At 49.3% G+C, this 24840-nt stretch overlaps 1 pseudogene; it reads left to right on the forward strand.

Annotated features, from left to right (window-relative positions):
- The first annotated feature begins 2758 nt into the window (after positions 1–2758).
- On the forward strand, positions 2759–7630 carry LOC147018448 (uncharacterized; annotated as a pseudogene).
- The last annotated feature ends 17210 nt before the right edge of the window (positions 7631–24840 follow it).

Raw genomic sequence — 24840 nt, forward strand, 5'->3', positions numbered from 1 at the left:
GACGGGGAACATGGCGAAGAGAAGATGGACATTTCAGGGACTTTCAGGAAGGAAAGCAGGAGAAATGAAGGAAGTGGGCTTGGGTGGATTATCGGGGGTAGAAAAGATCGAGGATTTGGATGGGGGAAGATAAGAGGTGGTGGTGAACAGCTGTTTTGAAAGCCTTGAGGGAAGAATGGGAAAGAATAGAGTGAGGAAGTTTATTCCAAAGGCGGGAAAAAAGAGGAATGAAAGAGTGAAGATGAGCAGTGATTCGTGATTTTGGTAGTTTTACCAGAAGGGGGTTGTTGGCGGACCTTGAGCGCCCTGTGGAAATGTGGTGGGGACAAATCGCAGAGAGAGCAGGGGGGGGCAAGGCTGGAGAGGAGTTGGTAGAAGACAGAAAGACCACCGACCAACCTGCGGTGATTGAGTGAGAGGCCCAAAGACTCAGCTTCATTGCGGGAGATGCCGATGATCTTAAATGCTCTGGTTTCGACAGCGTGAAGCCGAGAAAGGTGGGAGGCAGGAGCACCAGCCCAGAGGGGAGAGCAGTACTCCATCAGGCTACGGACAAAAGCTTTGTAAGTGGTCAGGAGCTCAAGAGGGCCGAGGAAGGACTTAGCACGACGGAGGATTCCCAGTCGGCGACTGGCTTTTGAGGCGAGGTTGGAAATGTGACTTTCCCAGGAAAGGTCATGGCAGATAGTGAGACCCAGAAGCTTGAAAGAAAAGACTTCTTCCAGAGGATTGTTGAGAAAGTGGATGGGGGGGGTTTGTAAACGGTCCTTTCGAAGAGACATAGTGAGAGTGTGAGATTTGTCTGGATTGAAAGACATGTTCCACGTGTTGGACCAGTTTGTGACTTTGAAATGTGTATGATTAATGTTTAATTAATTTCGCTCCGTCTGCTTACATTTGATAAAAAGTTGCTCGATAGATGGTCAGATTAATTTCAGGGATTTGTGTGATCAGAAGGCAGCATGTCAACGAGCGTATAAAATCAAGAATTTGCAAAGGTAGACTTGCTGTGTCCACGCCGGCATGAAGTGGGCTTCGTGGTCTGGACATGCAATGTCCCCCCCACTTTTCAAAAGCAATCAACGCCCATGTGTACACATCTTCTTCACCTGGGAGCATGTGGATAAAACATCATTTTGTATAACAAGCATGCATTATGAGTGAGTTCACAATGAGTATTGAGCATTCATGTGTATTGTTCTGTAATTTTTCATCAAAAATGACACTGAGTGTGAAAAATAAATTTGAAATGAAACTGGGCAGCAGAATGTGTGTACTTTGGTATGTATATTTAACAGGTGAATGTGCTAAGAATGAATATCTGCCTGAATCAGACCACAATTGTCGAATCTATATACATATATAGTTGCGGAAATGGCCCTTAGTGTGTTATTAAATATAGGATTAGCCCAGATCCCCCATTAAGTGCATGTTTAGCCAGGTTGTTCGGTAAATGGATGCTACATGTGTATCGGGAGGTGTAAGAGGCTGTTCATTGTTCGTACATTGGTGGTGGACCGAGAGGTTCTTCGTCTTCTTTCCTCTCTCCGGACAATAGCCCCGCCCAGCGCTCTGAGGGGGAGTGGCCTTGAGAAGGAAGTGAAACTGAAGGGAGGAGCCAGTCGGTTTTTTGAGAGGCGAGCGAGCGCCGGGAAGACTGTGGTGAAACTGAGCGATCAGTTTTTCGTGAGGAGTGAGCCGAAAGAAAGAAAAAGTGCCATCGGCTGGAGAGAAACTCGTGGTGCATGTGGTCAGCGATCTGTAAGAGAGGAACAGCCTGAACCTGAGGGTCGAGTCGGAGATCAGCCGGGGGAGTAACTGAGCCTGAGTGTCGAGTGAGGATTCTGCTGTAGGGGCTGTGTCTGTCTGCGATCTGCTTCGTGAAAGAGGCAGGAGAGGCTGCTAAAGTTGAGCCTGCGATCTGTTTCGTGGGGGAGGCAGGAGGAACTTCATGAGGGAAGTCGGCGATCGACTTTTGTGAGGAGGTCCTCAACATGTTTGTCGATCCGCCTGCAAAGCCCAACACCTCAATTTGGCCTGGTCTGGTGAACAGGCCAGGCCTGGACTTGTATACTGGACCTTGTGAGAAACCAGCTGAAACCCACCATCGACCTTATGGTCTTGTGCCGTCGACATTACGTGGGGTCAGAACGCGCTGAGGAGGGCGTGCGCAAGCGGTGCCTTGAAGAAAGAGTACGACGCCACCATTTTGCCATGCTGCGTATTCGAGCTTTGGTGCTCGAATCCGTGGACATCGGCTTGTCACAAGCCACATTCGTGCTTTTGACACTTTCCTCTTGTCCATGAAACATCACCAAGTACTCGGTATCTTGTCTACATGCTGTCCATGTCTTGTCTGCATGTTGTTTAAGGTTTATCTCATTGGCGTCCCCTTCGAAACCCATAATCCGTAGCTTCCTAGTTAAGAACGGATTATAGATCAATTATAACATTGTCTTGAATGCTTTGCTTGTGTTGGGTTCCCCGATGTATCCCCAATAAATCTGGCTGATTCGTATGAAGTTTCCGCTTTGAATTAATTTGTGCCGCGCCGAGGAACGATCCGCTCAATTTGGGTATAAAAACCAAAATGGTTACAGACTGGCAGAATTCGCTCGGTATCTGACAAAACCAGTCTGTAACCGGGGGCTATTTCCCCAACTGGTAAGGTGCAGGGGTACATTGGTATCTCGATTCGAGGCGCGTGACCCGAGGCCTGTGCCGAACCAGCCAGCGTTATAACCCCGGAGACGGCGGTGGTTAGAGTGGTGCCGAATCTGTAACATTTGGCTGTCGAGAGTAGGGTGCGAAAACCCAAACTGGTTACGGACAGTGATTGACATCACTCGTCCGAATCCCGCCACTGCTGAATCCTTAACAATTGGCAGTCAGGATTCGGATGAGAATCCCTCCACCTCAATAGATTTGCAGGACACCGATTCAGCAACATTTGGTGTCGTTCGCACCTCGAGCATTGGTTACGAGAGGCGCGCGGAAAAAAAAAAAAAACTAACGTTCGCAAATTCCAAATTTGCTTTGATTTTATTTTGAGCGGATCGGGTGTAAAACTTCGAAATTATAAAGAAAAATGGAGTCGCAAAATCGCGGCGCGGCTCCACCTCGGCACGACACTAAGCGGGAGAGGGCTAATAACAGCGCAATGAACTGTTTGGCACGAGGAGAGCGCTCCCGCCCACCGGTTCAGGCCACGTCGACACGGTATGCGCCGTGGCAGACGAATCAAGACGCCAACGCATACATTGGCGAGATTCATACACGATTGTCGGATGCCTTGGAGCAGTGGAGGTGTGGTGATAATTATATAGAGGAGTTGCAGATTAAGTTGGACGAGGCACAACGGCACGCAGACGAGGTTCAGGAAAATTATGTGCACGGGGAGTCACAACAATTGGCCAATGCACAGGAACGAATTTGGTGGCTGGAAAAGGACTTGGCCAACAGAGTCGACGAACTATGTGGAGAAAAGAATATAGTAGAGTGGTTTACCCATTTGTTGGAACATGAGAAAAGTGAACTGAATAAAAGAATAGAGGAGGAGCAAATTAGTAACTCCCCGGATAGGAAGAGCTTGGAGGAAGAATGGAAAATAAAGCTGGAAAAGTAAAAATGTGAACACGATTTGGAATTGAAACATCTGAAGGAAGAGGTAAGATCAGGCAATCAGATAAGAGAAAGCCATGAACAGAATATAAAAAGAGGAGAGAAATATCAGGAGCAAAGGAAGGAAGAATTGTTGGGAAAGTCAAGACAGTTCGAGGAACTACAGGGTGAAATGAGGAAAGTAGAGTGGAGTACCCATAGGTTGGAACAGGAGAAGAGCGAACTGAACGAAAGAATAGAGGAAGAGCAAATTAGTAACTCCCAGGATAGGAAGAGCTTGGAGGAAGAATGGAAAAGTAAAAATGTGAACACGATTTGGAATTGAAACATCTGAAGGAAGAGATAAGATCAGGCAATCAGATATGAGAAAGCCTCGAACAGAGGATAAAAGGAGGAGAGAAATATCAGGAGCAAAGGAAGGAAGAATTGTTGGGAAAGTCAAGACAGTTCGAGGAACAACAGGGTGAAATGAGGAAAGTAGAGTGGAGTACCCATAGGTTGGAACAGGAGAAGAGCGAACTGAACGAAAGAATAGAGGAAGAGCAAATTAGTAACTCCCGGGATAGTGAGAACTTGGAAGAAGAATGGAAAATATAGCTGGAAAAGGAAAAACGGGAACACTATTTGGAATTGCAACAACTGAAGAAAAAGGTAAGAACAGGCGATCGGATAAGAGAAAGTCTGGAACAGGAGATGGAAAGAGGAGAGAAAGATCGGAGGAGAAGGAGGGAAGAATTGTTGGAAAAGTCAGGACAGTTTCGGAAATCTGAGTGCAGGGGAAATGAACTGCCATGTCAACTAGAAATTAGCGAGCAATACGGTAAGAGAATGGACGAATTGAGGGAGGAAGCATGGGAAAGAGGTGTGGAGATGAGCAAGGAATACGGTAAGAGAATGGACGAATTGAGGGAGGAAGCATGCGAAAGAGGTGTGGAGATGAGCAAGGAATTATGGGAAAGACCTTTTGAGTTACAAAAACACGAAAATAAAGAGAGGGAATTGCAAAACGAGCTGAGGATGTTAAGGGAGGAAAGAAAGAGAACGTAGAATGAAACGTTAAGGAACCACACTGTGCAGATCGAACAGTGAGAAGCCAAAGCAAGGTTGGAGTACGTGGAGATGTTGGAAGAACAACGAATGAAGCGGGAAAGGGAAATCAAGCAATTGAAGGAAACGACGAGATTGTAGAAGGAAGAACAAGAGAGACAGTGGGAGAGGAAACAAAAAGAACATGAATTTGAAACTGACCAACTCAAGGAGAGAGCGAAGTTGGAGTACGTGGAGATGTTAAAACTCCGGAAAGATAACGAAAAACTCAAAAGGCTCGGAGAGGAAGAACGACTCAAATGGGAAAGAAAATGGAGCCAGGAAGTAGAACAGCAAAATAATGTGGGATATGTGGCATCACCACAGGGAGGAATGTTAGTGGTGCAGAACTTGATTGATATCACTCGCCGGATGACACCACAATTCGAGCAAACCCTGGTGATTGAGACATTGAGGGGGAATGCGGGGTTGTTGACGAATAAAACACATTTTGAGCAGGTCCAGCATGTGGAGCTGACAGCCCCAGAGGAGTGTGGAGAATCGATGATGAGCAACCTGCTGGAGAGAAGCGACCGGACCGAGGTGACTCTGGAACGAAGCAGGTACGTGGGTACATGCATACATGGTGCGGACGAGGAGCTTAAGATAGAAATTGAATTTTATGTTTATGAAGAGACTCTGTCCGATGGGGGTGCACATATGCGTGACCCCTGAATGTGTGTGTGGAGTGGCTGTGAATGAATGCTGTGAGCCCACACTCCAGATTACAGCACCGGTATGTGCTGCCAAGGTCGAAACGTGTGTGGGTACTCACCTGCTGGTCGAGAATGTAACCCTGGAGTGCGAGGCAGTTGGTCAGTACGCAGACAAGGTTGAGTGTGTGGAAGGTCAACACATAACCTTGGAATGTGTGCAGTCTTCTGTGTGTGGGAGTCCTGAGCATGGAATGAGTGGTGACAAAGGAAATAGACATGCCACCAGGACAGAACTTGAGCCAGGGGACAAAAACCATAATGGACAACTCCATATGGGTTCTTACAGACTTAGAGGTGTTGCATCCAGGAGCAGGCTTTAGAAATTGGATTTTAATTTCTCTATCAGCCTCACAGGAACTTTGGGGTCGAGCGCAGATGAGTAGCAAGTGGCGCTGCCATGTGTCACTTGGTCTTCAAACCTTTCTGAGCACACGAGGGGTTTGGCTTGCTGAGTGGGGTTTATCTGTCTTGAGGGAGTTATGGAGAAGAGGGGGAGGCCGCTTCTCTGATTGGGGTTTACCTGATTTCCGTGAACCCTGGAGAAGAGGGGGGGGCGCTCCACCGATTGGGGTTTACCTGACTGGCGAACCCTGGAGAAAAGGAGGGGGTGCACCACAACCCCAATTGAGATGTGACCCCTTTGAGCCGTGGCGGAAAGGCAGCGGGGTCATGTAATGGGTAATGAGGAATTCGTTCCCTCATTGCCCTTCCAATGAGCCAAAGAAGCAGGCCATATTGGGATGAAAAGAAACTTTGATTGAAAATTATATTGAGAGTGATTGCAAATTGAGACTGACAGAAAGGATAAGAGTGGCACGAGTGGATTTAGGTGATTATTGGAAAAAAAAGTGGTGGAGACATGACAGGCAGAGCGTTAAACACACCTGAAACAAGTTGATGACAAAGAGTGGCTTGTTTGAGGGAAGACTGAAATGCCTGGTTGGAATCATGCAGAGGTTCCATGGGGCTTGTGAAGAGATTTTGATGTCTTGTTTCAACTGTTGGAAATAAACGATTCGGGCAGTATGGAGGAGGCCAGCAGATGATGGACGTAGAGACAAATTGATTGAGGTTTGATGAAAAAGTAAACCAGTTAAATTTGATGACCAAGTGGGATCCGAGGGACTGGTGTATTTTTGTTTTCACATAAAAGTGAAAGTTGTTGGATGATGTTGTGGACTGGGTGTGTGGCACTGTTGAATGGATGACTAAAGTGTTTGGGTGAATGGCGTGATTGTGCAAATGAGGAAAGTGAGTGCGAACAAGTTACCCTGTCGGTGGGAGTCTCCTAACCAAGTTAGTGTAGGTTAGGGGGGCTTAGAGGATTTGACATGGATTCTGGCTGCTGTTCCATTGTGCAGGTGGACTGTGATGGGTAGGTGCAGGCCAAGGTATGGTGGTATTGGCTGGGAGTGTGACATGGTATTGGAAGTTGGTGAGTCGGGAAATAGGGCACCAGGGCTTTGGGGAGTTCCTGGCAGGTGAAGGCTGTCAGAGGTGCCAAGAGAGCACCGTAGGGTTCAGTGCCAAGAGAGCACAGTAGGTTTAGTGCGAGGAGAGCACGGTAGGTTCAGTGCCAGGAGAGCACGGTAGGTTCAGTGCCAGGAGAGCTCGGTAGGTTCAGTGCTAGGAGAGCACAGTATGGGTGCGAGGAGAGCACAGTATGGGGGCGAGAGAGCCACCCCTTAGTTTGGAGCGCCAGAAGCACGCTCAGGTGAGCCCCGAGGTCGCTGGTGTCCTCCACCCCCAATTGGAAGCAGGCAAAGAGGCCTAGTAGTAGTCACACTCTCCAGCCAGCGAGTTATGCCTGGCACCACCAAATGGAAAAGGACAAATAAGGGCCTTGCCCAGGTTTAAAAGAATGGAACAGTGTGCCAGGTTGGGAAAAATGGGTCATGAGGACCATTCTAGCCATAGCAGGGTTTGTTGCATTGTCTAGAGCAAAAAGTAAATGGTTAGGTTCAATGAACTCTCCTCCACACCATTCATGTGTGACTTCTGGTACGAGTAGTGTTGATTGGAAAACTTGTTAGCAAGGGCCAGGCTCGGTCACCCTCTCCAAGTGCCAGATTGGCCACCAGTATGTCATGAGCACACACCCACGAAGATAACGTTTGAGTAAGAAACACACCGTCCTGTCTGTAAAAGAAAAGAAGAAAAAGGAAGAAAGAAAAAAAAAAAAGAGAACTTAACCAAAACAAGTCAGGCAAGGACGGTTAAGGGTACACTCCATCTCACCTGGTCTGAGGTCATCACACCTATTTGCATCCTCAAGAACACCTCCAACTGCATTTGCTTACCATCGATATCACCGTGCCACCATTGCTGTGTCACCTGCTGTCCAATGCAGGGCTTGTTGCCTGCTGCTGCTTGTGAGTAGGCCATATGGGCCGAAGCATTTTTGTAGGCCATTGAGGCCAAAGTGCTTTTGTGGGCCGTTGCGGCTGAAGATTCATGCCATTTTGTGGGCTCAGTGGGCCGAAGAACACTGAGTGTCGAGTGAGGATTCTGCTGTAGGGGCTGTGTCTGTCTGCGATCTGCTTCGTGAAAGAGGCAGGAGAGGCTGCTAAAGTCGAGTCTGCGATCTGTTTCGTGGAGGAGGCAGGAGGAACTGCATGAGGGGAGTCGGCGATCGACTTTTGTGAGGAGGTCCTCGGCACGTTTGTCGATCCGCCTGCAAAGCCCAACACCTCGATTTGTCCTGGTCTGGTGAACAGGCCAGGCCTGGACTTTTATACTGGACATTGTGAGAAACCAGCTGAAACCCACCATTAACCTGATGGTCTTGTGCCGTCGACATTACGTGGGGTCAGAATGCGCTGAGGAGGGCGTGCGCAAGCAGTGCCTTGAGAAGAAAGAGTACGATGCTGCCATCTTGCCACGCGGCGTCCTCCAGCTTGGGTGCTCAAATCCGTGGACATCGGCTTGTCACAAGCCACATTCGTGCTTTTGACACTTTCCTCTCGTCCATGAAACGTCACCAAGTACTCGGTGTCTTGTCTGCATGCTGTCCATGTCTTGTCTGCATGTTGTTTAAGGTTTATCTCATTGGGGTCCCCTTTGAAACCCATAATCCGTAGCTTCCTAGTTAAGAACGGGTTATAGATCAATTATAACATTGTCGTGAATGCTTTGCTTGTGTTGGGTTCCCCAATGTGTCCCCAATAAATCTGGCTGATTCGTATGAAGTTGCCGCTTTGAATTAATTTGTGCCGCGCCGAGGAACGATCCGCTCGATTTGGATATAAAAACCAAAATGGTTACAGACTGGCAGAATTCGCTCGGTATCTGACAAAACCAGTCTGTAACCGGGGGCTATTTCCGCAACTCGTAAGGTCCAGGGGTACGTTGGTATCATGATTCGAGGCGCGTGACCCGAGGCCTGTGCCGAACCAGCCGGCGTTATATCCCCGGAGACGGCGGTGGTTAGGCTGGCGCCGAATCTGTAACATTTGGCTGTCGAGAGTAGGGTGCGAAAACCCAAACAGGTTACGGACAGTGATTGACGCCACTTGTCCGAATCCCGCCACCACTGAATCCTTAACAATATATATGTATGTATATATATATATATATATATATATATATATATATATATATACATATATATATACATATATATATACATATATATATATATATATATATATATATATATATATATATACATATATATATATATATATATATATATATATATATATATATATATATATATATATATATATATATATATATATATATATATATATATATATATATATATATATATATATATATATATATATATATATATATATATATATATATATACATATATATATACATATATATATACATATATATATATACATATATATATATACATATATATATATATATATATATATATATATATATATATATGCGATACCCGTGCACATGCACGGGATAGCAGTACAACATAGCTGGTAGCAGACGTCAGACTGTACACGGGGAATGACAAAAATACGCATTGTGCAAAATGCAAGTGGTAATATGGAACGCCAAGACTTCCCAAACATTGTCGGCATGTCCGCTAAGTGCCACAGCAATTTCATAGGGATCACGTGACGGCGAGCCGAGTTTTTAGTGTGCATGCTTGGTATTACATATATATATATATATATATATATATATATATATATATATATATATATATATATATATATATATATATATATATATATATATATATATACAGTAAAACCCCTCTATTCTGAACACTTCTGGGACTGGACGAAAATGCGTTCATGTGCGGGGTGTTCACATTATCGGGGATTAGGGTATCAACCGACCATGAACACGTCATCTGTATTCGATAGATCACAAAAGTCGTTTAATCAATACATTCACATCTAAATACACATTCCACAGACAAAATGAGCACACAATTATTGGCATTCAGTAGTAATAATACAATTATTCGAATTATTTGCCACGGAAAGATAGAAAATTGATAAGATCAAAAATGCAACGCAAAATTGACAGCATGAGAATCAAAATTTGAAATTTATACAATTACTTGTCTCTAAGCCAAGATGTTATAAAACTCTGTGGTTTCGATTTGGCATTCTCCAGGACATGAACTTGAACTGAAGTTCGATTCTTTCCAAAGGAGCGAACAACTCTGCCCATCCTTGATTCAGAAAGAGAGTTTTAAGCTTTTTCACACAACTGAGTCCATCTTGTACCGTCACCTGCATGTCTTCCACTTCCTCTTTGTCCCCATTCTCTTTGTCCACATTCTCTTCGTCATCGTCTTTCCGCATTAAATCGTTCTCCCAGTCGTCGTCCTCGCAGTCATGAACGCACACCGTATCGTCGCACCGAACGTATTCCTCGGGGGTCACGTCGTCGCATACGCCAATCTCTGCACCTCGCGAAATGAGCTCGCGTAGGCTGAGGTCATCGTCAGTGTCCCAGTCACTATCGGGTGACTCGGAAGGGAAGCCGCACTTGACGAAGCACTTGGTAATCGTCGTCGGCTGGACTTGATCCCATGCATTGCTGCTCCACTGAACAGCATGGAGAACGTTGACGCTCTTCAAGATTTCGTTTACGTTTGAAGCGGTATCGATCTTCGACAGCGCGTGCCGGAGCAGCCGTTGTTTGAAAAGACGCTTCAGGTTGCTTATCACACCTTGGTCAAGGGGCTGCAACTTGCAAGACCGACGTAACGTTCGGAGACAGGAACTTTACGGTCATGTTCGTCAGCGTCACACCCATTGGATGAGACTGCACATTGTCGAGGAAGAGAAGAATCCTCCGCCGTTTGTTTCGCATCTTCTTGTCGAGCGCTTTCAACCATTCAACGAACAACACCGAGGTCATCCACGCTCGTTTGTTTGCTGTCCACGCCACAGTGAGGGAATCGACTTTGATGTTACGAAAGCAACGTGGTTTCACTGCGTTGCCGATGGCGAGTGGTTTAAGTTTCTCGCCAGTCATACTCGTGCACAACAGCAGCGTTATTCGATCCTTTGGCGACTTTATACCATGACAGGAGTGTCCTTTTTCCACCAGCGACCGTTTGGGTAAAGCGTGGAAGAAGAGGCCAGTCTCGTCGGCGTTAAAAACGTCTTGTGGCTTGAAACCGTCACATAGCTATGGCAGATGCGTTTTCCACTCCTCTACTGTCGTCTGATCAACGCCACCACTCTCGCCGCTAACTGCACGTGCTGAGATCTCGTTTCGAGCTTGAAATCGGGCAAGCCAGCCGTTGGATGCCTTGAAATCCACCTCACCAATGGCAGTCGCGATTTCTAATGCCTTCGGTTTTTCCATAGGTCCGCTGACAGGGATCCTCTTTGAACGAGCAGCATGGAACCATGTGTGCACGTGGTTTTCAATGTCTACGAAACTGCTTCCTTTTCGTCGACTTTGCGAAGATAGGGCCCCGTCTTCGAATTCCTTCAATATCGACTCTTTACGACGGAAAATACCGTTCACTGCGCCCAGCGAAATTCCGAAATCAGCAGCGAGTTTGCGTTGTGACTTGGATTCCGCTTCCTTTACCAGATGGACTTTATCTTCCAACGGCAGATCGTGACGCGTTTTCGGCATTTTGGTGTATCGTCCTGCATGAACTTCAATAGCAAGTGAAGATTGATGGAAAGGGAGGTGTGCAGGGCCTTCTTGTGCCCCTCCCTCAGGGGGAGGCCTCTGCTGATTGGACGAAATTGTAATTCTTGACGCTTATTGGTTGATTACCATTGATTAATTTAGAAACTGGTTCTAATTAAGTCACTGTATCTCTTCACACCCCGCTGCATTTTCTATCCACGCCATTGCATCCAGTAAAACGAACTGCGCGATGGGTGGTAATTAGCAACGGCGTTTGTTTGTATGACGTTTGCCATGCAGCCGTGGCTGAACAATGGCCATGTTTCGCAGTGATGCCTTCAAAGGTTGGAGTAGCGTTCACAGTGCGGGGTAAAAACTGGTTTGGGACTGGTAAAAAGCATGTTTATATGCGGGGTGTTCAGATAATCGAGGTGTTCAGAGAGCGGGGTTTTAATATATATATATATATATATATATATATATATATATATATATATATATATATATATATATATATATATATATATTGGATTCACTAGATATCCCTTATTGTCGGGTTTTGTGTGTGTGTGTGTGTGTGTGTGTGTGTGTGTGTGTGTGTGTGTGTGTGTGTGTGTGTGTGTGTGTGTGTGTGTGTGTGTGTGTGTGTGTGTGTGTGTGTCTGTCTGCAACGCGAGGCTCCACAGCACAAACCAGCAAGCCAATTTCGATGAAACTTTGCGAACAGGTGCCATATGGGCTGGGATTGTGCACGTTTGAGTTTCGTTTCTAAACAACCACCCGTTGCTATGCAGCGGCCGAAAAACTGCGTTCACTATGTTCAATACTTGTCCTACAGTTTTGAATGTGGAGAAACGAGACTTCGGAATTAAACACTTCGAGATATTGAGAAAATTTTACTCGAGCCGATTTTTGATTTAGGTTTTATTTTTCAAATGGTAGTCCTTCAAAAATAGGGCATCTATTTACGGTCATTTTTTCTGAAGGGCTTAGGAAAGTGGGCGGAGCTTCGGGAAAGTGGACGTGGTTGATGAAAAGTGAGAGTGGCGTCGGAAAGTGGGCGTGGCTTATGAAAAATAATGTGTGGCTCAGGAGGTGGTCAAATAAGAGCATTGAGAGAAGTTTATCGGGTTTTCCGTGTGTGTCTGTGTGTGTGTGTCCGCAACGCGAGGCTCCACAGCACAAACCAGCAAACCAATTTCGATGAAACTTGGCGAACTAATGCCATATGGGCTGGGAGTGTGCGTGTTTGAGTTTCGTTGCTTAGCAACCACCCGTTGCTATGCGGAGACCGAAAAACCACGTTCACTATTTTCAATACTTGTCCTTCAGTTTTGAATGTGGAGAAACGAGACTTCGGAATTAAACACTTCGAGATATTTAGAAAATTTTACTCGAGCCGATTTTTGATTTCGGTTTTATTTTTCAAATGGTAGTCCTTCAAAAATAGGGCGTCTATTTACCGTCATTTTTTATGTGGAGTGCCAGTTGGCAAAATACGCAATAGGAAAAATCTTGCCAGGCAGAGGAACAATTGTATGTGAACCAATACGTCTTGGCAATGAATCTTCGTTGGTGGATCGGTCAGAATGAAAAGCACCGTATCCAGCGCTTCGATCCTAGCGAATCCCTCGTCGCCTACCGGCTTGTGTGTGTGTGTGTGTGTGTGTGTGTGTGTGTGTGTGTGTGTGTGTGTGTGTGTGTGTGTGTGTGTGTGTGTGTGTGTGTGTGTGTGTGTGTGTGTGTGTGTGTGTGTGTGTGTGTGTGTGTATATATATATATATATATATATATATATATATATATATATATATATATATATATATATATATATATATATATATATATATATTGTTGTGGTTGACGAAATTCACAAACCACCATTCAGGTCCCTTAGGTGAGATATCTCGGTAAGTATATGTGTAGTTAGGCCCAAACCCGTTGTCTAGAGGGAATGAATGTCAATCAGTCGGGCTGCGACTCTTCAGGATAGCCGTTTTTCTTTTACTATCTTTATTTTGGACCAGCCGCCATTACTACCACCACCAACCACGTCCCACAACGCCGCTTCACAACAACCACAACGCCGCTTCACAACAACCACCAACCACAACGCCGCTTCACAACAACCACAACGCCGCTTCACAACAACAACCACCAACCACAACGCCGCTTCACAACAACTGCCACGACCTTTACCGTCACAACTCGCCACCGTCGCATCGCCACCATTCTCGCGCCACTTGTGGGCGCCGATACTGGACTCGTGTAGGGCGCGCACCGAGCAGCGTGTTCAAAAACATCACAGACTTTCCGCCGAAAACGGATCAAAAACGACTCACGCCCACTTTTGTTCCGTCCAATCGGTGAGCGAGGGGCGATTTGGCCCCGCCTCCAGGGCGTTGGAGGGCGGTCGCTATATGCAAATACATGGATCAAAAAGCATTCACGCCCACTTTTCCTCGGGCCAATGGGGAGCCAGTTAGAGAGGTGAAGGGTCGGAGGCAGAGGGTCAAGGGTGAAAGAGCGAAGCCACGGGGCTTATATAAACGGCTGCGTTCGTCAGTTCAGTTGGAAGTTGAGTTGAGTGTGCGGAGTTCAAGAGAGTCGTCGGTGGAGCTGGAAAGAAGTGGTACTAGTCAGAGTGAAGAGGACGGAGCTGTGGAGAGGTGGCGGCGGCGAAGGCGGACGAGGGGGTGCTCGCGTCGGTGCCGGGAGCTGCACAGGGAGAGGCCAGCAACGCGACCGAGGTGGAGGAGGAGACGCTCGCGGCGGGACCCGAGACAGGGTGATATCCTCCTTCCCCCGAGCATCAGCAACCCCCTCCTGTTTCCCCCCCGCGCTGAGATAGTGCGACAAAGGGGGCCCCTTTTCCCACCCCCTACCAGACACTGTCCGCGAGGCCCGCGGAGTTGAGGCGCCACCGCCGCTCTGCGTCTCATCATCAGACGGGTAGGCCCGACACGGTCTCGGCCCCAGGCCCGCCTACCCCCCTCATCCTGGAGGGTGGTTCTCTTTTCTTTTGCTTTGGGAATATGTGTTGTCGGTGCTGTCTGTGAAGTAAAATTGTATAAGTGTTGCCGTGTGCCCGGTAGTCAATTAGATCTGCATTGTTGCATTTGCTTTTTGTGTAATATTGCATTGTCTTCTTCTTTTACATGTGCTTTTGGTGGAATTGTATATGTGTGCTTTCCGTTCATCGCGAAATAAATGTGCTTATTGTTGAACTGTTTTCCCGCTTCGCTTCGTCTTTTCTTTCATTGAATCTCCATCTTGCTTCACGTAAAGGGTTGGTCGTGGGCTAAAACGCCCGATAATTAATCGAACCATCGAGGCCGACGAATAACGCCGCTCGGTTATCCCGATAGTACGGAACGGGTCGCTTAAAGTGGCCCGTGTCCGAAGTCGACCTGCGGCGAGGTGCGATCGCCCGGTCGACCCTCCGTGTGGGTACTTGGGTCGGTCGAATTTGGCGAGCAACCCTATCCCACGCGGGGGCCGATTGGCACGATCGTGGTGAGACCGAAAGGTCCACCCGTGACTGGTTCCCGGCCTTAGTCTGAGAGGGTCACGACTGGATTGTCCGTCCGGTGGGCGACGTGCCGCGATTCGAGTTACGTGGCCGTCCGCACGCCGGCGGGCGCGAATCCCCAACACTGGTGTCAGGAGTGGGATATAAACCCATCGCCCTCCTCGCGGCACTGGTATCGGAGAACGGGAAAACGGGCTCTCCTGTCTCCGGCTAAATTCACGGGAATCGGTCCAGGGGTGAGAGGAGCGACCCCCGATTCCCTCCAAATTACGAGCGAGTTAAATTAACCCTTTAAGAGAAGCAAGATGGCGTCTCAAGGCGAGTGGGAGCCGGGGGTATTAGAAATGTATATGTGTAGTAATGTGTAGAATCCATGGCACAGGGTGAAATCCCCGTGCAGGAAATGTTGGTTGTACAGGGAAACGAACTCGCCCAACTGAACCCAGAGCCCGAAATGGGTACGGCAGCGGCCGCGGTGTATGACACCTCCCCTCCCCCTCTCCACCAAAACCCTTCCCCAACCCCTGCCGAAACGGCTCACCCAAGCGCACCCGACATGGCCCAGCTATTCACCATGCTGGCACAAATGAATGCGGAAATGACAGCAAGGATGGATGCGAATACACAAAGGATGGATGCGAATACACAAAAGATGGATGCGAATGCACAAAAGATGAATGCGGAAATGACAGCGAAGATAAATGCGAACATGAACGAAAAGATGGATACAAATACAAATGAAATGAAAAACGAAATGAACAAGCAAATAAACGGAATGGAAGCAAACATGAAGGAGGAAACGAAAAAGCTGCGGGGTGAGACGCAGAACATGGGCCGATGCCTGCAGGCGGGCATGAAGGCCGTGACCAGGGAGCTGGGAATGGCGACTCCACGTGTAGGAGCGAACGAGCTGGAAGGGGGTGCAACGGCTGTCGGGCCCGCGGTGGAGGCGGGTGAAAAAATAACTCGGGGGCGTGTTGGGCGAGGGTCGTGACGATGACCGAAAGGGAAAAATTAAATGGGGAGACCAAAACGTGTGAGACGAGACACGAGGTGACGACAACGGAAATAATAGTTGAGACAAGGGAGGTAAAGGGTGAAGAGGTGACTGAGTTGGCAGAGACACGGGAGATGGGAACGATAGAGGGAAGACTGCACGATGAAGACGGGGTAAGTGACGCACACACACACACGGAGGTAGTGGAGGATAATGGGGGTGAGCTGGTGGACTGGGTGGAGGCCCGGTGCGAGCAGCAGGATAGCCTCCTCCAGGAACGAGGGGAGGGAGTATGCCCCCTTGAGGCGAGTCACGACCAGGTGAGTTCGGTCGTGCTTTGCGAGTTCGAGGGGAGGAGTGCTGCGAACGGGTGCACGGAGAGCTTGGGGGGTATAGAGGCCCCGGAGACCCTTGTGGGGACACGAATCCCCAGTGTGGTTGTCCCTGTGTGTGTGGTGCAAGGCGTGAGTGCGTCCCCGTGTGTGGAAGCGACCCCGTGTGTGAGTGGTGTTGTGGCGATGGTGCCGGAGTACGTGCTTCCCAGCATGCCGTGTGTGGATGAGGCACCGTGTGTGAGTGTCGCCGTGTGTGTGAGTAAGGCACGGTGTGTGGATGAGGCACCGCGGGTGAGTGCCCCCGCATGCGTGAGTGAACGGCCGTGTGCAAGGTCGCTGTGTGCAAGGGAGACCGTGTGTGTGAGAGAGCGGTATGTGAGGGAGATGTCGGTGGGCATGCGGGAGCACGCAGCCGCGTCTCCCGGTGTGAATGTAATGGAATGGAGTGTGAGCGTCGTAACACGCAGGTGTGCGTGTGTTGAATGGCGACGACGGCGACATGTAAGGAAAGAAAGCCGAGTAGCGGCTGTAGTTGTTTCGGGGACCGTGCCGGGTTCACTCAGCAGTGAGCACGCGGTCCGTGCTGTGCAACGCACGAGGCCGCCACGTGCTCGCTTGCGAGAGTGAAGTCCCGGTCCGGACACGCACGCGGTGGATTTGCCGATCCCGCGGACGGACAAAGTTTAGGCATGATAATGGATTTGGACTGGACGGGTTCTCCACGCGATCGTGTGTGTTGAGCTCCAACGGGCAAAGCACATGTGTTCGCGTGGGGAACCCCTCGAGACGTGGGGCTTGTGTTTTTTTTATGCGCACGGTGACGTCATGGCTGCACGTGGGGTTGGAATCCGGCAGGAGGGGTATCCCTGCCGGATAGTACCGTCCAAGGAGGGACGAGGAACACGTGCAGCTGCATGACGTCACGGGCAGGTGCAAAGTGCGCGAGTTGCCGCGCTGGTGCTGCGCATGAAAAAAAAAAAAAGAGAAGCAAGCCTCACTTTCGGGTGCACAGGATTCCTGGGCAAGGGGTGGAAGACCCCCTTAAGCAGGGCACAGGATGGAAACTAGTTAGGGGGAAGGGTTAGCTTAGCTAGACCGACTTCATGGGGCAGGGGTAAGTCCTCATGGAGTCCGTGGAATGGATTAGTGAGAGGGATTGTAGCCAGATTTAGGTGGGGAAATAAAATGATTTATTTGGAGACAGTGACTGACAGTGAATGTGTAAAGGGGACGTAGTTTAGCTACGTAGTGTTAAAAGGAACGTGCTGTAGTTTAAGGGACGACGTGGGAGCACGAGTTAGTTAGGGGATGTAGTCAGGAGGATGGCAGAGTTCAGCGGTGAGTGTGTTGAAGAGTTGTTGGTGAGTGAAGTGGAAGCATGTGCTTGGTGAGTGAGTGAGGCCAGCGGGTCTGTGTGAGTGGAGCGAATGGGGAATGCATGGTGCGATGAGTGATTGGGGGGAGGAGTGACTCCCGCCCAAGGGACCCCCGGGGTCAGTGTAGAGTGAGTTAGGGGGTTAGTTAAATTGAAAAATGGAGGTCGTTTTGCTGTTGGTGTGAATGTAGGCTCGAAACCCGTTTGGAGGGGTGCAGGAGCCCTGTTGACGGGCTGGGAGCGTGGCTGCGAAAGGTGAGTATCGCTGAGTGGGTACCCCGGGCACCAGGCTAGTCGGCCGTGGTAGGCCAAGGGCCCATGGGGGGCCGGGATAGCGTAGTGGGCACGGGTGCGCCTGCTTGGTGCGGGGGCCCGGGGCGCCATTAGCCGCGTGGGCAGTGTTGTGGGCACGGGTGACCCTCGGAATGGGGCCTGGGAAGCCAGCCTGCCACGTGTGCATTTCAGGGGAGGTGCCATGGGGGGCACTCCCCGGTGTTTAGGGAGCTGGTAGGCTCGGAGGCAGTGTAGTGCCCGGGGGTGCCATAGCGGGAGAATCGGCAGAGGGTCGTGCCTGCCAAAGGGAGCCACGTGTCCCAGCCATGAGACCGTGTGAGGGCACGGAGAGAAAATTGGGGGGCGAGGCCAGAAATTGTGAGGACACCAACACAGGCGACGGGAATCTGGGTTGTTAGAACCAATAGTTTAAGCGAGAGGCGCTTGTTGAAAGCCCCAGGGTAGTTTAACAGTTAAATGGATAGGGTAGATTAGGAAGTGTACCCCTCCGCACCATCCATCCCCTCGCTCTCGTTGTGGGCCGCTGGACCCACTTTGTGTTATAGATCGCTGAACTCTGGGGAGGCCATCCTGAGGCTTCGTTGGGCCTCGACACAGGACGTTAGCTCTCCCTTATTCCCCTCCGGGAAGGGAACGTAGGGGTGGGGAGTAGGCTAGGTGACAGGATAGGTTAGCCGAACAAGGACAGTAAAGGGGGTTAGGGGACGATTTATAGTGGGGAAGTAAAAATAAAAAAATAAGTTGGGGCTAAATTGGGGTTTGACAAATTAAGGGAGTGGGTATGTACAGTGACAGGCAAAGGCGATAGGTGGGAGGGAGACAGGTAGGTAGGTCCGAGCCCGCCTTCCAAGTGGCCAGCACCACCGCACTCCCTCCACCAACCTCCACTGAACGGCAAAGGCTGGCCAGCTTCATCTGCTGGCTGCGTTGCTGCAAGGCAAAGGCCGGCCCACTTCATCGGCAGCTGTTGTTTTGCTGCAAGGCCAGTGCCGGCTGGATCGTCTGCAGCTGCTGTGCTGCAAGGCCTGTGCCGGCCGGATCGTCTGCAGCTGCTGTACTTCAAGGCCTGTGCCGGCCAGTTCATCTGCCGGTTATGTTTGCCTGCAACGGCCTTCTTCTGCGGGCTGTGTTTGCCTGCTCTGCCTTTGCCATGCCCACTGCCCACGTTCACCAGCCCCGTTCAATTTTTGCTTTGCCCCCCCCCCCTGTTCATTGCCATGTGCGCCAGGATCAAGGCAACAGTTTGCAAGCTGCAAGAACTGCCCTGTTGGCAGCTACAACACGGGCCTGCAGTGGCGGCCCGTGCACCGTGTTTGTATTCATCCATCCATTCGTTGTGTTCATTGCGTGTGCCACTTGAGCTGGCACGGAGACTGCATTTGTGCAGCCCATGCACCGTTGTGGTTCACTGCGTTCAGTTCAAAAGGGAAGGCCTTGGACTGCGTGTGAGCAGCCGGCCACGTTCCCCGTCACCTGCATTGTTTGAGCCAGAGACTGCGTGTGAGCAGCCTGGCTCCCTGCTAACTGCTTTCTTTTTGCAGAGTTCAGTGATCCTGGGCCATGGTTTAGTGTAAAATTTGTAAGTTAAGGTTAAGATGTACTGTACATATGAGTGCGCCCCCGGCATGTCTGTCTTAGCGCCGGCAATTTTATTTAAGTCGTCCGTGTGAGTGAGTTTGTTTAGGTAGTTACTCAGCCATCAGGTTATTTATTTTGGGGACACGAATACCATGAATGTCGCACTCAGGGATCCGTAGGTAAAATGTACTAGGGGAAAACTACACATGATGGCACACGAAAATTTGATGACTCGGGACGAGTCTGTAAAAAGGGGAGGGGGTAGTGTTGTGGTTGATGAAATTCACAAACCACCATTCAGGTCCCTTAGGTGAGATATCTCGGTAAGTATATGTGTAGTTAGGCCCAAACCCGTTGTCTAGAGGGAATGAATGTCAATCAGTCGGGCTGCAGCTCTTCAGGATAGCCGTTTTTCTTTTACTATCTTTATTTTGGACCAGCCGCCATTACTACCACCACCAACCACGTCCCACAACGCCGCTTCACAACAACCACCAACCACAACGCCGCTTCGCAACAACAACCACCAACCACAACGCCGCTTCACAACAACCACCAACCACAACGCCGCTTCACAACAACAGCCACGACCTTTACCGTCACAACTCGCCACCGTCGCATCGCCACCATTCTCGCGCCACTTGTGGGCGCCGATACTGGACTCGTGTAGGGCGCGCACCGATCAGCGTGTTCAAAAACATCACAGACTTTCCGCAGAAAACGGATCAAAAACGACTCACGCCCACTTTTGTTCCGTCCAATCGGTGAGCGAGGGGCAATTTGGCCCCGCCTCCAGGGCGTTGGAGGGCGGTTGCTATATGCAAATACATGGATCAAAAAGCATTCACGCCCACTTTTCCTCGGGCCAATGGGGAGCCAGTTAGAGAGGTGAAGGGTCGGAGGCAGAGGGTCAAGGGTGAAAGAGCGAAGCCACGGGGCTTATATAAACGGCTGCGTTCGTCAGTTCAGTTGGAAGTTGAGTTGAGTGTGCGGAGTTCAAGAGAGTCGTCGGTGGAGCTGGAAAGAAGTGGTACTAGTCAGAGTGAAGAGGACGGAGCTGTGGAGAGGTGGCGGCGGCGAAGGCGGACGAGGGGGTGCTCGCGTCGGTGCCGGGAGCTGCACAGGGAGAGGCCAGCAACGCGACCGAGGTGGAGGAGGAGACGCTCGCCGCGGGACCCGAGACAGGGTGATATCCTCCTTCCCCCGAGCATCAGCAACCCCCTCCTGTTTCCCCCCGCGCTGAGATAGTGCGACAAAGGGGGCCCCTTTTCCCACCCCCTACCAGACACTGTCCGCGAGGTCCGCGGAGTTGAGGCGCCACCGCCGCTCTGCGTCTCATCATCAGACGGGTAGGCCCGACACGTTCTCGGCCCCAGGCCCGCCTACCCCCCTCATCCTGGAGGGTGGTTCTCTTTTCTTTTGCTTTGGGAATATGTGTTGTCGGCGCCGTCTGTGAAGTAAAATTGTATAAGTGTTGCCGTGTGCCCGGTAGTCGATTAGATCTGCATTGTTGCATTTGCTTTTTGTGTAATATTGCATTGTCTTCTTCTTTTACATGTGCTTTTGGTGGAATTGTATATGTGTGCTTTCCGTTCATCGCGAAATAAATGTGCTTATTGTTGAACTGTTTTCCCGCTTCGCTTCGTCTTTTCTTTCATTGAATCTCCATCTTGCTTCACGTAAAGGGTTGGTCGTGGGCTAAAACGCCCGATAATTAATCGAACCGTCGAGGCCGACGAATAACACCGCTCGGTTATCCCGATAGTACGGAACGGGTCGCTTAAAGTGGCCCGTGTCCGAAGTCGACCTGCGGCGAGGTGCGATCGCCCGGTCTACCCTCCGTGTGGTTACTTAGGTAGGTCGAATTTGGCGAGCAACCCTATCCCACGCGGGGGCCGATTGGCACGATCGTGGTGAGACCGAAAGGTCCACCCGTGACTGGTTCCAGGCGTTAGTCGGAGAGGGTCACGACTGGATTGTCCGTTCGGTGGGCGACGTTCCGCGATTAGAGTTACGTGGCCGTCCGCACGCCGGCGGGCGCGAATACCCAACAATATTTTTTTTTTTTGACAATTTTCAAAGTAATAAAAATATCGGCGTAACATTACATTGGTCTAAGCTAGGGTATACTGGTTATAAATAATCCATCGATTTTTGTGCTCTGGCATGTAATAATTGCAATAAGTGGGGATAATTGTAATGCATCAAACTCCTCCATGGGACTTCATTCTTGGAGGCTGTTGGTAATTTCATAAAATATCAAAACTTTCTCTTTTTTTGGCTAAAAAATACTTAGTTTTTGGTTTCTTGAATGGTGTAAAACTGGATTGTTATGATATATTTGTTTTTTATGCTTATGGGGGCATGATTATTGACAAGTTGGTACCATCTGTGCATACCTTGAGTAAATATTAGTGCCCGTATCCAAAATTGATCAAAAGTTTGAAATACAGTATCGCGAATACATATATACAGTATAGACACAAATATACATATATACAGTATAGATATACAGTATATAATACATATATAAATACAGTATAGATGACGATCCACATGAATATGCTCATAAGTCAGTTGTGTAAACCTTTAAGAGAATGACAACTGGGCATTTCTAGTCTACAGAGGTTCTCTTTTGCCAAATAAATAGGTTTATGGTATATACACTGATGCATGAATGGAATTTATGAAATGGGTCCCTGGTTCCCACACTCGTAGGGGAGAAATGTTGCTTACGGGATAACAGCTCGGCAGGGAGCAAACGTTCGTGAGTGACAGCGAGCATCTGTCAAGTGATTGGTCCCAGAACCAACATTTCTCCCCTATCTGGTAGAAAAATAAATAGAGGTAGAGAAAGGGATGCTTAGCTTTGGATGAAAGTGGAGCCTGGAAATGTAGAATTAGAAAGAGCAGCGAGGACAAGAACATAAAATAAACAGAGAAATAATTAAATAAAATGGAAATGGAGATCGCCGTAGAGTTTGAGACAGTCGGGGATATAGATGGAGTAGTCGAGGAATCGCTAGGATTTGTGGTGACAATGGGGTGTGAAGTGTGCACAGCCCGACAGTTACACGACTCCATGCCAGGGGAGCCAGAAAGTGGGAATGACCGATTGGAGGAGCCATCAATCTTCGCAAACAGGCATGTGCACTCCCCGATATATGGTGAGAAGGAGGATGCTGCCCAGTTAACAGGGGACTGGGTGGGGCTTCTTCCCAATGGGGTGTCTATGATGAGTGTGCAGGAGTGTGTGCGGTATGAGGCAGAGCATACATGTGAGCCAGCCATGCCTGAGCCTGACGCAGCACCATGGATATGTGTGAAGCATACACTGAACCACCAGTGAGTGAGGTCGAGACCGCGCAGCCCAAGTGCGGTGGTACAGTGATGCACATGTGTGACACCGAACCACTGGTGTGCGAAGCATGCACTTTTGGGGCACACTGATCTATCATTGCAAGAGGATGAGGTTGCACTACCCGTGGGCAAACGCACAAGAGAGTGCATGGGTGAGTGTGAAGTGAGTATGACGACTGGTGGCATGTGTGACAGAATGGACCCAAAGGAGGTGGAAGGAGGAATGCCACCTGGGGGAGCCCATTTGGGACAGACTGGTTTTGAGTCAAACTAGAGTGGCTCCTCATCGAGTCGAGAGAGCTGACTCTGGCACTGGCAGAACTGAAGATCAGGCAGTTGGTGTCATATGGGTGAGTATGCATGCGTGTACCCTTCTGCAGTGGAGTTAGACATAGGAGGAGGACGTACTCCCTCTGGGTCCATACGGGGGCCAGAGGGTTGTAAAATGACGGAGTGGGAGATACATGCTGCATGGTCTTCCGAAGTCCTGCAGAACAGGATGGCGACCGTACAAACATGAAAATGGGTTGGATGTGGCCCCTGTAAGCCATGGAGGAAAGGAGGAAAGCATCATCCCGAGCCTGACGCACAGGCATCATCTTAGGTACTCCATTATCTTCAGTACTGCCTGGAACACAGGCATCATCCCAACTGACTGGAAGAGAGGACTTGTCCCTCTCTGGAAAGGGAAGGGTGATCGCCAGTACTGCAACAACTGCCGAGAGGTGACGCTGCTCTCATTGCCGGGCAAGGTCTTTGCTCGGATAATTATTGACAGGGTTTGCCATCATCTGCTTGAGCAACAGCACCCAGAGCAGTCAGGCTTTACACCAGAGGTCTATGATTGACTGTATTCTTGCCTTTCGGGTCCTCACTGAAGGCAGACGAGAGTTTCAGCAGGGGCTGCTTGCAGCCGATGTTGATCTCTGCAAAGCAGTTGATTCAGTGAATCGGGTTGCCCTCTGGAGGATTTGTGGTCTTCGTTGGGGTGCCACCAAAACTGATTGATCTGATGTCTCAACTCTACTCTGGTCCTGAGAGTGCTGAGGGATGTGTTGATCCTATCTCCAACTTATTTCCAGTTGTTTCTTGAGTTTGTCAGAGGTGTTTACTGGCCCCCACACTTTTCAGCATTTGTATGGACTGGATTCTGGGAAGGATGTCAGAGAGATCAAGCTGTGTTGCATCGTTTGGGAATGTCAAGGTCTCTGATATTGAATTTGCAGATGATGCCGTCATCATTGCGGAGACTCTGGATATCCTTTTGGGAGCCCTCGAGGTGCTGAATGAGGAGTCGGAGCTGTTGGGATTCCGGGTTTCCTGGGTCAAAACTAAGATCCAGACTTTCAATGACATCTTGGATGCTGCTATCTTGTCAGTACCTCTTTGTGGTGAAGACATTGAGGTCATGGAGAGATTCACTTACATTACCAGTGATATTCATGTCTCTGCTGGCTGTGAGCAAGAGGTCAAAAGACATCTGGGTCGGGTTAGGGAGTCATGGATTCACTGGATCATGGGGTGTGATGCTGCTGGTACCTGTGCGGAGGTCAAAAGTCTGAGTCTTCAGGTCCTTAGTGCTTCCAGTCTTGCGATACGGATGTGAGACTTGCTCTCTGACCAGGGATCTGAGATGGAGACTTTATTCCTTTGGTTCAAGGTCTCTTCGGAGAATCCTTGGCTATTGCTGGTCAGACTTTGTGTCCGACGAGCGGTTGCTGAGAGAGGTTCAAATGACATTTGTTACCTGCATCGTCCGTGAGAGTCAGCTCTGTCTGTATGGACATGTAGCTCAATCTCCTGATGATGACCCTGCTCACCAGATTCTTTCAGCGTGGGAGCCTCGTGAGTGGAGGAGGTCA

Source organism: Eptatretus burgeri, chromosome 10 (assembly GCF_056783735.1).
Source record: "Eptatretus burgeri isolate ZD-2024b chromosome 10, Ebu_testis_v1, whole genome shotgun sequence".
NCBI lineage: Eukaryota > Metazoa > Chordata > Myxini > Myxiniformes > Myxinidae > Eptatretus > Eptatretus burgeri.